Genomic DNA, 13719 nt, shown 5'->3' on the forward strand with positions numbered 1-13719 from the left:
AGCCAAAGCAATCTTGAAAAGAAGGACAATATTGGAGATATCATGCAGCCTAATTTCAAACTATACTACAAAGCTATAGTAATTAAAACAAACTGGTACTGGCACAAAAACAGACACATAGATCAATGGAACAGAATAGAGACCCTAGAAATAGACCCATCCTTATAAGGTCAATTAATCTACAACAAAGGAGGCTAGAATATACAATGGGGAAAAGACAATCTCTTCAATAAATGGTGTTGGGAAAATTGGACAGCTACATGCAACAGAATGAAAGTAGTGTAGACCACTTTCTTACACCATATACAAAAATAAGACAGTTTAAAGACATAAGTATAAGACATGAAACCATAAGACTCCTAGAAAAAGTCATAGCAGTAAGCCCTTTGACATATAGCATAGCAATATTTTTGGGGGAATCTGTCTCATCAGGCAAGGGCAACAAAAGCAGAATAAACAAATGGGACTACAACAGACTAAAAAGCTTTCCATAGCAAAGGAACCCAAAAACAAAATGAAAAGGCAACATATTAAATACGAGGAGATATTTACAAATGATATGTTTGATAAGGGGTCAATATCCAAAATATATAAATAATTCATACAACTCAACATCAAAAAAAAGAACAAACAAACAAACTGATTTAAAAATAGGCAGAAGTTCTGAATGGATATTTGTGTAAAGAAGACATACAGATGGCCAGCATGCACTTGAGAAGATACTCAACATCACTAATCACCAGGGAAATGCATATCAGAACCACAATGAGATATCACCTTATGCCTGTCAGAATAGCAATTATTTAAAACTTGCAACAAATAAAAAGTGTTGTTGAGAATGTGAAGAAAAGGGAACCATCTTGCACTGTTTGTGGGAATTTAATTTGGTGCAGCCACTATGGAGAACAGTGTGAGGGAAAGGGGGGATGGGATGAATTGGGAGATTGGGATTGACATATATACACTATTGATACTATGTATAAAATAGATAACTAATGAGAACCTACTGTATAGCACAGGGAACTCTACTCAGTGCTCTGTGGTGACCTAAATGGGAAGGAAATACAAAAAAGAGGGGATATATGTCTATGTATAGCAGATTCACTTTGCTGTACCGTAGAAACTAACACAACACTGTAAAGCAACTATACTCCAATAAAAATTAAAACCTCAAAAAAAAGTTATATTGTTCACATATAGCATCAATATGTATAGAGCAATAAGAAATCAAAATATAGTAGGAGAAAAAGTCACTCATATATCCACTCAAAAAAAAAAAAAAAAAAAAAGAAAGAAAGAAAAGAAAAAAGAATCAAAAGGAAAAATATATAAATGAGATCTCTGGAAAACCGCCACCATTGAATTTTTTCTAAGATTCAGCCCTGCTTTGATTCTTGCTTCATTGGTCAGTACATCTCCATGTCTGACTAGAGCTATCTTTGTATTTCTCAAAAATTTCATAAAATATCACCCATGAATAGGTCCTTTTTTTCCCCTTTCCAACCTCATCATCTAGAATGGCATACCTGTAGCATTAATCTCTAACCAAATCCCTTAATGCTACATGTTATTCCATGTCTTTTTGACTTAGCAATGGAGATCCCTTTACACATTTTATCACCCACTGTGTTCACCCTTGACCTCAACCCCTATGAATTAGCCTAGCTCACAAACTCAGTTATATTCCACTACATAAAATCTTTCACAACCCACTCAAATAACAACTGTTCTTCAGATCCAGGACCACCACTGTAACATAATTGCTACACTCCATATTCTACTGATCAGGCATTGTTTATTATTTTACTTGTTTAAGTGTCTGTCTCTTCTTGAGCTGTTTGGGATTGGTGACCAATTCTTTATCAATCTTTGGAACCCATGGCCTCGTTTGAATGCTCCAGAGGGAGTATGTTTGCAGATGAATGGGCAACTGGATGAGTGAATGTCCTTATAAGGACTTTTACTTGTACTGAGATATGAGAATTTTAGATGTCAATTTTTTTTTTTATGCTTTAAGGTTAACAATCATTTAATGTATTAACATTATCACTTATAAATACACAATTTTCATATACAGGGAAAAATAGTTTCTGAGGACACAACAGAATACTAGAGACAGGCAAGCAATCAGAGAAAAAGATCAACCCTAGGGGAAAAAAATGGAACTGCATCCCATGCTGGTGTCTACATAAACTTGGGAAGGAGAAAGAAAGATCACATAGTATCACAATTAATGTAGAAAAATAAATGTGGGTCATTCTGTCTCAATGGCAGGAACTTCTCCCATGATACAGATCTTGCGTCCCGGTCTAGTCTGTTTCATGAATGATGATCTGAAACACAACCACGGGTCTCTCCCTTCTCTTTACATCTAAGACCATGAAGTTAACTCAAGGAATTCAAAGAACAGAGCTAAGAAACAAGCAGACTGGCATGTGTGCAATGTCAATGGCCAACTAGTTAAAAGTACACATGGAAGTAAAATACTGACTAAACCTGAACAAGTTCTTTCCAACTCACCTAACTTCTTGATTTAGGATTACCTAAGCATTGGCATCTACGAGAGTTGGGGTCAGGGAAATGAAGTATCTCAGCCCATCCTTATACCGAGTATGTATTTCCTCTCAGGATCAAGTCACTAGTGACAGTGAACTTCAAGACTCAACTATAGTTGCCTAGTGGGGCTGGCCCCACTGGGGACAGGGACTGGATATGGGGGGGCACATGTGTGCCCAAGCTTCAGTCCATAGCTCTCCCCCTTCTGTCAGAGGGAAGCCAGGGGAACACAGGGAGACCATCTGCTTCAAGGGCATTTCACTGACATAACTCAAGACATAATTTGGTATCTGTGGTTCCAGTAACACCAAATTCAAAATTAATACCCCGATGTAACATTAAAAACTGAGTTTAGTATTTTGTAAGTAAAGCATACAGCTCAAATAATGATTACCATCTGAAGAAAACCATTCTTATTACATAAATGTAAAATAACTAAAGCAACACTTTTAACCATCAAAACCAGTGTTGTCACACATCACATATGGCAACTTTCCACCATGTCAAACATCCGAAGAGATGACAGCCAAGTATACTTCTTTTCAGCTGGAAACAAACTCTCCAGTGTCAACAAGTGCAATAGAATTGGCTAGGAAAACAGACCTGTGGTCACCACAAAGTTCATTTGGCATCTGGTTTCATACGGAGATAGATCCATTTAAGTCTGCCTTAGAGATGGAGTGGGTTGATCAGTGAAACAAATGACTATGTATGTAACTGGCCACATAGATTAAAACAGAATTTGTGCTACTACGAGTGTATTTTATGGAAAATAGGGCCATATGGAGTATAGAGGCAGAGACCTTCAATGTGCTAAACTGCCTTTGTAAAAAGTAAATTTTTTAAAGCATGCAGGACAGAAAACTGGAATAATTGAAATTTTAAAATTTACATAAATAAAGAAATAACAAAAATGCATGACTCTCAGTTTTCCAGAGCTTCACACATAGTTGGGGCTCAAATTAAATGGTTTAAGTGACTCTGTGACATTTGAGTGAAGAATAAAAACAAGGCTAGTGTCCTAGTCAGGTGGGGTAATACCTTGCACAGGTCATTCATGTCTTTAGGCTGCAATTCCCATCTGTAACCTGACTCTACCCCACCATGCCATCACCAGGGCTCCAGGCACCCCAGTGCTCCGGGAGAGCCACAGTGCCCCAGTCCTGCACAGGACAGGAAATGGGTTCTTTAACAGCCTTCAGAAGGGTGGAAAAGAGAATCCTTAGTGCAGCCCAATCCCCTGAAACAGTAACACTGTAACTATGGCTCTCATTCCACTTTCCTCACCATTCTCTTAATATTACTTTCTCAACAGGTAGAAAAATAAGCTATAAGTAGGCTGAAGTGGCAATAAAAACGCCCAAAGCAAACACTAAAAACATGATATCTCTGAATAAAGCAAATCTACCTCCACACACTTGTTTGTAATTGTTTTGCCTTGTTCAAGTTTTAAATGATAAAGCCCTAAAACGCTGAGACTCAAGTCTACTCCTAATTTGGGATGTTTTCCAAGGATCACTACCAAAAACAAACTAGTAAGAATAAAATGAAAAAGCATCATTTTAAAGGGGGGTATCTGCCATCCAGCCCATCATCCTGAGCAGTCAGCTTTGCTGAAAGTCTGCAGAGCCCCAGAGGCTGTGGGGATATCACACGGCTGCCTCAGGAAGGTTCCATCCTACAACTCCTGAAGTAACGTGCAACCAGTTCTGGTCTGAGGTTTCAAAGTCTGACATTAAACCAAAACAGCTGCAGTTCTTCTTGCCACAATCACTCGCTCACTCATACATCACCATGTTACTAGCATAACACTAAAATAAATTATCCCTTAAGCACTAAGGCCTAACTCTAAAAAGAAAATGGCCTTTACAAACAGGTGTGTTCAAATAAGGTATTCTGAGAGTTCCATAAAAAAACTCCTAGAATGAGCCAGTGCCCCCAGATAGTCTATGTTTTAGCTAAACAGCAGTCCAAAGCCTTCTCTGTGGTACTTATATGGATTAGTTATAAGTATGATGTCACTTCTTTCAAAAGAACTACTAAAACTGTTATTAAAAACATTTATAACAAACAGAAATGCCTTGCAAAGTATATTATTGCACCCAGGGTATCAGAAGCTATGCACATCCAGGTTCCAAGGACCCTAGAAGACCCAGAACAGAGCTCCTAAGGCCATGCCTGTGGCTGTTCCAGCCAGCATGCCCAGCGCCAGGTCACAGTCCTTGTCTCGATACCGCTCACGAATGATGATTTGGTTGGCAGGCTGCTGTCCGTAAAGTCCGGCATACGGGTACTGATAGGGTACAGCATAAGCCTGCCCATTTGCAGCATAGACAACTTGAGTTCCTGGCGGGTATGCACCACTGTATGGACCATAGTCATATGCCTCAGGGGCTGGTGCAGCATAGGTTGTGTAAGGAGGTGGGGAGGAAGCCACGGCAGTCTCATCATACATGACTTCAGAGCCAACATAAGCTGTGTTTGTCCTGGAATCCTGAAGTGTAAATTACTAGGCCAAACAATCATCTGTGCTTTCTGGACAAAGACTGATGGTTTTCCCATCTAGGCAAACAATCTGCAGCAGACAGTCTTTTGGCTTCCCATCTGGAGGCCGAATATCCCGACATTCATGTCCCGTGTGGATGTCGATGCAGTCCACTGGCATGTGGACCTTATCCTCTACACTCTGCCGAGTTTGGTCATCATAATAGATCAGGTGACCATCTGACCACAGGTCAAACCAATTCTTCTTCCAGCGCTTCAAAATAGTACTCTGTCTCAGAAACCATTCACTCTTCACAAACGCTGTATTTTCACCTGCAAAGCCTCCGGCCGCAGCCGCACACAGAAGCAGGGCGGGAGCGCAAGGACGCTGCCCGGCGCCTCGGCTCCGACTGCCTCAAGCCCTAGATGTCAATTTTTAAAATAAATTAACTTAAAGTTTTTATGAAATCCCATTAAAAGTCTAATGAGTATCTAATTCTGAAATTGACAAAAGTTAATATGCATAATCAATAAATTTTCTTATAAAGTACTTAATAAAGATAAACAAAATTGTGCAAATGTAGAATATTTAAAAATATGTATGAAACAGAATATTAAAATACACGAGAATATTTATTCTCCTTTGTAATTAAGCCAATGACATTTTTTCTTTTCTTTTTCAAACAGAATTTTATTTTATGAAAGTAACAGAAAATAATAAAATTAAAATAATTTTTATAGAAACTCAACCTATCCTGCTGGCCATACACCTTTCATAAACATAGAAAGGCATTGATAAATACCTTTGGGAGAAATGGGAGAAAATCTATATTAAAAATGGAGACAGGGTGCTGCAGAAGAGATGATGAAGAACAGGAAAGTTACTTTCATGTGGAAATTATAAAATGAAAGCAGTATTTATTTTAGAATTTTAAGTACTATTATAAAAATCTCTCTAATATTAAATTTGTGGTCATTGTTACAGAAAGCATCTTTTTGTTGGACAGCTTATTCCAAAGAAAACATATTAAGTCCAGTAGAATTTTCAATACAAACTGTTTGTGTTGGCAAGGAGGCACAAGTACGTCGGGAGTGAGGTGATAGATGGATAGAAGTTCAAAACATATTATTTTACAAAACTTACAATCTTTCCCGGATACATCTGTCATGAAAATAAGAATTAATAAATTATTTCTTTATACCTTTTTAAGGACTCCACTTAAAATAAAATGTTCCTAGTTGGTTCTTGATATCTGGTCTATCTGGAAAGCACTGATCTAATAAGTAGTTGTTCATTTGTCCTTCAAAATCTAGCTCAAATTTTACTTTTTTACAAAATATTTATCTTTCACCTACTAAACAGTGTGTTAAATTCAGGAAGGTTTCTAGGTAGATCCAATTTTGTGTTTCCAACATATAAAGCTATTCTTAGTATATAGTTGAGGAAAAAGTGAAAATATTTATTAGTATTTGAATCTAATGGTACAGAGCAGGTAAACCAACTAAATATTCTAATTATCCAGAAATATTTGTAATTAAAAGTGTTTCTCTTTTTTTCTGTGCTGAATTAGTATAGCATTATTGAATGATTTTCCTGTCAACAGATATATAGATGATAGATAGATAGGTAGATAGATAGATAGGTAGGTAGATAGATAGATAGATAGATAATACATAAAGAGAGATAGGTGACAGAGAGAGAGAGAGGGAGAAAATCTGATAAAATCTGTACAAATACATTTATACAGAACACATAGCCTTAGTTTTGAGTAGAATGTTACTCTAGTTGACGTTTTTTAATGGTACGTGGATCAGGACAAACAGAAGGGAGGAAGGCACCTAGGGCACAAATATTAAGGAAGTCCTCATCAGGGTGGTACAAGTGTGGGGTCAGCCCCTGAAAATGAGTGCAACCTTAAATTTGCCCCCTAGGTACCTCACTCATATCACTTCGGTATCTGCAATTGCCCAGTTTTGGAATTACCTCACTACCTTATCAGCTTTCTTCCAAATTTCCAGTGCCTCCCATGATGCCTAGCTTCTGAGATGTCCTCCTGAACTAGAGCACTGAACCCCAATCATATTTAGGAGTTTTTCTGTCCTATTTCCTTATCAAAGCTCCAGTTGTTTCTGCACTGTTCATGTGGAGAATGCTATCACATAGACAACTTTATAAATAGCTGTTTCATTTTTGAGATAAAAAGACTGAAAAAAATTCATCTAAGTTCCCCAGATAGTACTTGAATTTTATAGAAAAATGCCTGCATACTAAGGAATGCATTTTTTAGTGTCCTCAATGTTCACTTCCACCTCAGTGCATCTGCTGGTGTGACCTGATCCCACAGTCCATCTACAGCCTCCAGTTGAGACCTGCCTCCTGGGGAGGATTCTTCTTCACACGTCTACAGGGAGCTGCCACTCACCTTGCTGTCCACAGTAGACCCTGTGTTTTTTAGTTTGTTACATACACTTTAATTTCTTATTTATTGTGGTTTTTCGATTGTCTTATATGCATTGGTTTTATCACCTTGATTGCATTTTAATTTCTTTACAGTCAGGTTTTTCCACCTCCAGACTTTTGTTTTATAAATCATGAATCTTTAATTCTCTGACATCAAACAGACTATAATAGAGGAACCGAAGTTATAGATTTGGGGGCCGGGATTCTCACTTGCATCACTAAAATGAATTCACATTTGCAAACTCACCATACCTCTGCTTAAAGCAAGCCCTGCCAGCATGTCTTTCCCTACTCTTTACGACTGCCTTTTAATTGGTAACAAAAGAATCCCATTGTCATTTCTCCAAATGAAGGGAATACATTCCTTTTTAAAAAATGACTAAGCAACCTCTAGGCTGAAATCCAACTACACAATGTGTATGGGTTTGGTAGCATTATATCAGATTTTCTCATTAAAATCTTTACACAACAGTGATCCACCACTAAGTAAGATGTTCAATGACTTTAGAAGTGGAGGTTAAGAGACATTATAATCAAATAATCTTTTTTTCTAAAACAGTTTAACCCTCCTTGTGAATAGAAATAATGGTAAAATACATTTAACCTGGGACTCACCAATTCTAAACAACATTATTGGAGATGATACATGGTTTGTTTGTTTCTTTGCTTATTTGTGAAACTTTAGTTAAAAACTAAATTATGTAGTAATAGATAAAGAAATAATTTAATTCAACTTTTGCTGACATAAAGATGGGAACAAAAAACAAGGAGAGAAACAGAAATCGTGATTCTTTTTCAAGTAAATATTAATAAAGAAATTATTGTGTGTGTTTTAAAGCATGGGGTTTGGAGATGGAAATATTTAGTATTGATATTGTTTTAACTTTCATAATGGATAATTTTGAACATACGCATAAATAGTTTTGTATGAAAAATTGCCATCTACCTACCACCTGAATTCAGCTACCATCAACCTTGGCCAGTCCTACCCTAACCTCACCCCCTTCCAACCTTCCTCCTTCAAATTTTTTTGAATGTATCTGAGAAATCTTATCATTTCATATGTTAGTATTTCAGTATGTAATTTTTAAAATGAGAACTCATTAACTTAACCAAAACATCAGTATTAGATGTAAAATTTAAAATAATTTATTATCATCAAATATCCAGTCAACATGGATATTTCCAATTATCCATTAATAAGAACTTGATTTTAGGCCTTATTTTTCCTCTTACTTCTGTATGGCTTCATTCTTCTTATTTGTAAAATGAGGTTAAAAGCCTCACCCGAAAGGGGGGTTGAGGATTAAATGAGGTAAGATATATATATATATATTCATTTTAATAAGATATTTTACAATACAATTTTAGATTTTGGGAATATGCATTAAATCTAAGTCATCAAAAAGTCATCAAGGGCAAATACAAAAATAAAATTGAGACTGGAAAAACTGTAAATCACACTCTGACCATCTTTGGATTCCTCCTTTGTGTTCTCTCTTCTCCCTCTATCCAGACCCATTGCTCTCACTTCTTCCTCACTCATATTTACCTATTTGTGTTGCCCAAAAAGATGACTATTACCTGTTTGTCACTCAGAAATGATAACAAGCAAAACCACACTATGGTGTTGAAGTTATTGATGGAAAAAAGAAAAAGAGTGGCAATGTATAAATTTTCTCACATATTTTAGAGCACAACTTTGAGCCTATGGGCCATTTCTAAGCAGAGGAAATTTCTCTCTGCATCTGAATCCATAGAAGTGACAGCTAACTCCAACTATATATTTATAAAAAGTAGCTAGTCTCCCTTAATATAGATAGATTTCATAAAGATTTACCCTAATCACATGTCACTCATAAGAAAAGAGAGGGTCAATTTCCTCCCTATTTTAATTTTTCACTAATCCAGAATTTTCCTTATTTTAATATTATTTCAAATGAAATATGGGAAGGAGAAGTTTTAAACAGTTGAAGCTAAATTCCAAATATGTTTTTAATGATAATTAATGCTCAATTTTTAATAACAAATGTCCAAGTTTTGCCTCCTATGAGCAGTGTATGTGTGAGTCCATTTTTTTCACAGTCTCACTGACATCCTTTTAAATGTTTGCCCATTTGATATGTGAAAATAATATCTCTTGCTTTAAGTTGTGTGTCTTTGGTTAATAGTATGGTTGAGTATTTGATATTTTATTGGTTATTTCATTTGTCTCATGAATGTTTACACACTTTTTACATTTTTGTATTGGAGCATTTGTCTTTTTTATATTGAATGCTTTTTTATCATATGTACACAGTACACTTTTCATTTCCCTTTTTTCCAGGTTACCAAACTGCTCTGAACTTTCTATATTTTGACTGGCATTGTGTGCCTTGAATACTAATAATCATTGGACTTGTATGGTATTTAAAAGTTGAAGATTTCAAAGTACTTCATTGTAATGAATTCCCATCACACCCCAGTGTTACAAAGGCCTTTTAAAGGCAGTAAATTGAAAGTGACATTTTCCTGGATGTATGGTCAGAGAGATGGCAAATTTATGACCAGAAACAAGAATCCAGATATCAATACCAACTCCATCCTCTCTTTTTTGTTTTCTTACCTGTTACCATAGGAAATAGAAAACTACATGTATGCAGGACATCTGCAAAAACCCAACCAATTGGTTTTTGTTTTGTTTTGTCTTTTGTTTTTGTTTTGTTTTATGATCCTGTCTTCTGTATGTGAGAACCAGCAGATAAAATTTTGATATTCACAGTTATACTCTATGACCTTGTCAGGTGCTGGTGAACATTCCAACAAGTACACCAAAGCATTTGCTGGATGCCCAGACTGTGTTCTGAGAGATGCAAGAAAAGGAAAGGAAAGCTCTTTTACTAGCTGTGAAAGGCTGCATTTGTGGAATATGCCTTCTAAGACGATGCCTTTGCTCAAACAATTTTGGCATTATTTTTGCAATTTCCCTCAGAACCTGTTTTGCTCCCACTGTATTTTATTTAATCTATGATTTTGAAAAAAAGGAACAATGACAATGTGAGCATTCTGCATTTCACTAAACTTAATTTAAAATAACAAATGGCTGTTAGCCCACTTTGTCTTGGTCCCATAACCCTCCTTACTAAGAAATTCATTTTCAAAGGGAAAACAATGTTTTTTAACTATTGATGATATTCAAAAGAACACTATTATCAGAACCTAAAAAGCAAAGTTAAAGGAGGGTCCTTCAGGAATAGAAACAATATTTGGACAGCAGGTGAGTCTCCATTATTTATTATTGTGTCCTCAGAGCCAGGCTCAGTGTCTGGCATACAGTAGACACTCAATAATTCTTACTAAGTGAATAAAAGAAAAATTCCGAATTCCAGAACCATTTGATAAAACAAGAATTTCATAGTGTGACACTGACATTGAGATTACTCCTCATACTGATAGAACAAATACTCCTTTGTGCAGTTTTACAAGATTCAGCAATTAAAAAATAAAATTTTATTTAGAAATTACTTGAATTATTCAAATATGTTTATAAGCATAATAAACTATTTGATAAAGAAATTAGTTATATGATATATGCAAATATTTACTTTCTACTATTAATAATAGTGGAAATAATCTATTCTATGATGTAGGAAATACTGTGCTAGAATAATATTTTTATGACAGTTTTCCAGGATAAACATCACCAGCAAACAGGCATGATTAATTGAAAATGACAGGATCAAAATGATCTATCAGGAAGGCTTGATGTGCAATTGATGTGCAATATATTAGAAAATATAATTAATTATTATAAGGAAAATGGATACTGTTTGTAAATTGTCAAGTAATTGTACAGTAAAAATAGTTCACTGCTTTCTTATTAATTTAAGATTACAATTTGAGAATTTAGGGACAGTAAAATGTTTTTAGTTATAAAAAGATTAATTAAGAATTTCTTTCCTGTCTTCTGTGAGTCTTACATTCTCTGAGATCTGGTTAGAACTGTTAATGCAATCTTGTGTTTATACTTAGAGAACTTCCCTTTCAGAAATTGTCATTTGAGGATGAAATATCTGTATCTCTCTACTTCATTGACTCTCCATCTGTTGTCAACAATTATTTGGGAGAGTACTTCTTATTTTCCTCACACTGCCTCTTAATTTATTTTTATCTTTTAACAGTTTCATAATTAACTCTATATTATGGTAAATGTCCTTAGGAAATATGCTACAAAAATATTTTAGTGCAGAATATTTACATTACAGAGGACTTGAGGTGATCTGGCTCCCATAATGGGTATCCAAATTCCCTTTCTTTTTTTATTGAGTAATGGATGTTATACACTTTATTGCTAGTATTGTTCTGGGTAAAAACAAAATAATTACGTAAACTAAGACAAATTGAATGGATGGGTTTGTTTGCAGAACAAAAAGTAGGTATCCTGAAATAATTGATAATTAAATCCAGCATATATTGATGAAATTTTCCCAGATCAAATTTAAAAGTGATATTTGGGTTACTTAGCCCTTTAAGTCTATCAATGAGCTCTTGTTAACACGTCCCATGTCATTATCAATTCAAGAATATCATTTTTTATTAAAATAACGTCTATTACTTAAAACGTATTTTCATACATTTCTGGATGTTATTGGAGGTGTGATTCAGAGAAGAAACTGACTATAACATTTCAGAACTTTGTAAGTGTTAATAGCAGTTTCAAGTAAAATGAGAAGCAAAATGCCACTCTCTACTTCAATAGAGGTTGGGTGGGGAAATGGGAAATGGATTCTAAAACTAATTTGCAAAAGCACTTGAGGTTACAAAATTAGAAGTGGTTTCCACGAGCTGAATTTTTTTACACTGTCATGAAGAACAGTAGGATAGAGTCTGAAATTGTTACATTATTTGTTCCTACTCAGTGAGTTATTCTTCTTGATTTAGGGGTATACATTAAACACTGCAGAAAGCCTTCTTATATAAACTAATTACAATCTTAGAAGTAGAAAAACAACTACTATAAATATTGTGCAGAGAAAACAAGTTGAAAATATGCTTCTGGGTAACTCAACCAAAATAATTTCTTACAGTAATATAAATTGAATGATAAATGCAATTAAGCATCTCTGGTATATTACATAGTTGATGTTTAAGACACTTTTGAGAATGTAAATTTAAGTAATACTAAAATGCTTAAACATCCCCAAATTTTTGCTTCTATCTTCATTCTTAACTTCTAGGGTGACAGAATGATCCCATCCTAACATTTCACCTGCTTGTATACAACACGGGGAAAATCCTCTAATTTCATGACATTATATATTATTTTTATTTACTATATATAACTTAATATTAAAATGTTCTTGGAACAGAAGGGAAAGACAAATTAAAACAACTTCTATGGGACCAATCTTAACAACTAATGGCCAAACATAAACTTTAGTTACATCTTTCTCTCCACCTCCTTAGACTTTGTGAAACACATTCTATGCTGAATTGTGCAAGATCTTGGATTCTGACCACATATGGATTTGAATCCCAGCTGTGTAACACTGAAGACAGTACTTATTTCTGAACCTTTATTCCATCTATGAGATTAATGGAATAAGAGAATAAGCTTGGGTAACAGTAGATCTTACCATATGGGGTTATTAGAATTAAGTGACATGAATGTAAAGCATTTAGCACAGTCTCTAGTGTATATTAACTGTTCAATAACTGTTTATCAATAGTATCATTATCATGTCTTTACAACTAAAGATGGAACAAAAGGACAAGACAAGGGAGACCTGTTGGAAAGATGTATGGAAGAAAATGAAAATGAGAAAGAAGACAGGAAGGCATGGAGAATGCCCTGGAGTAGGTGCTTGCAAATGTTGGCATGGGCATAATCAAAGACATTAACAAAACAGCAAAGAAGAAAGCTAATATTTATGGAGAAATTGCAGTATGCCAAGAGTCTTTGAAACATTGAAACTGAGGCTCAGAAAAGTTATGTAGTTGGACCAAAGTCACATATCTAATAAATTACTGACAAGGAAGAATTAATATTCAGATATTTTGATTCCTTTAAGCTAAGTTAAACCATTACTGGTCTCTTACATCCTGCTTATGATGTTACCATGGGGATGATACTCTTGATGAAATATGTACATAAGACCAGAGTTAGACTATAAGGATCCTGATATTATTAGTTCCTGAAAACCATCTAGTTTACTAAACATTGAAATAGTAAAAGTTCT

General features: G+C 35.0%; 1 pseudogene across 1 annotated transcript; it reads right to left on the reverse strand.

The window, feature by feature from the left end:
- Positions 1 to 1336: 1336 nt before the first annotated feature.
- LOC309611953 (pleckstrin homology domain-containing family B member 2-like) lies at positions 1337 to 13018 on the reverse strand (annotated as a pseudogene). Its single transcript has 2 exons — positions 5169 to 13018; positions 1337 to 5031 (listed from the first exon to the last, which is right to left on the reverse strand). The product of its transcript is annotated as a pleckstrin homology domain-containing family B member 2-like (transcript).
- Between the last annotated feature and the right edge of the window lie 701 nt (positions 13019 to 13719).

The sequence above is a fragment of the Balaenoptera borealis genome (assembly GCF_965194805.1).
Source record: "Balaenoptera borealis genome assembly, chromosome: 15".
NCBI lineage: Eukaryota > Metazoa > Chordata > Mammalia > Artiodactyla > Balaenopteridae > Balaenoptera > Balaenoptera borealis.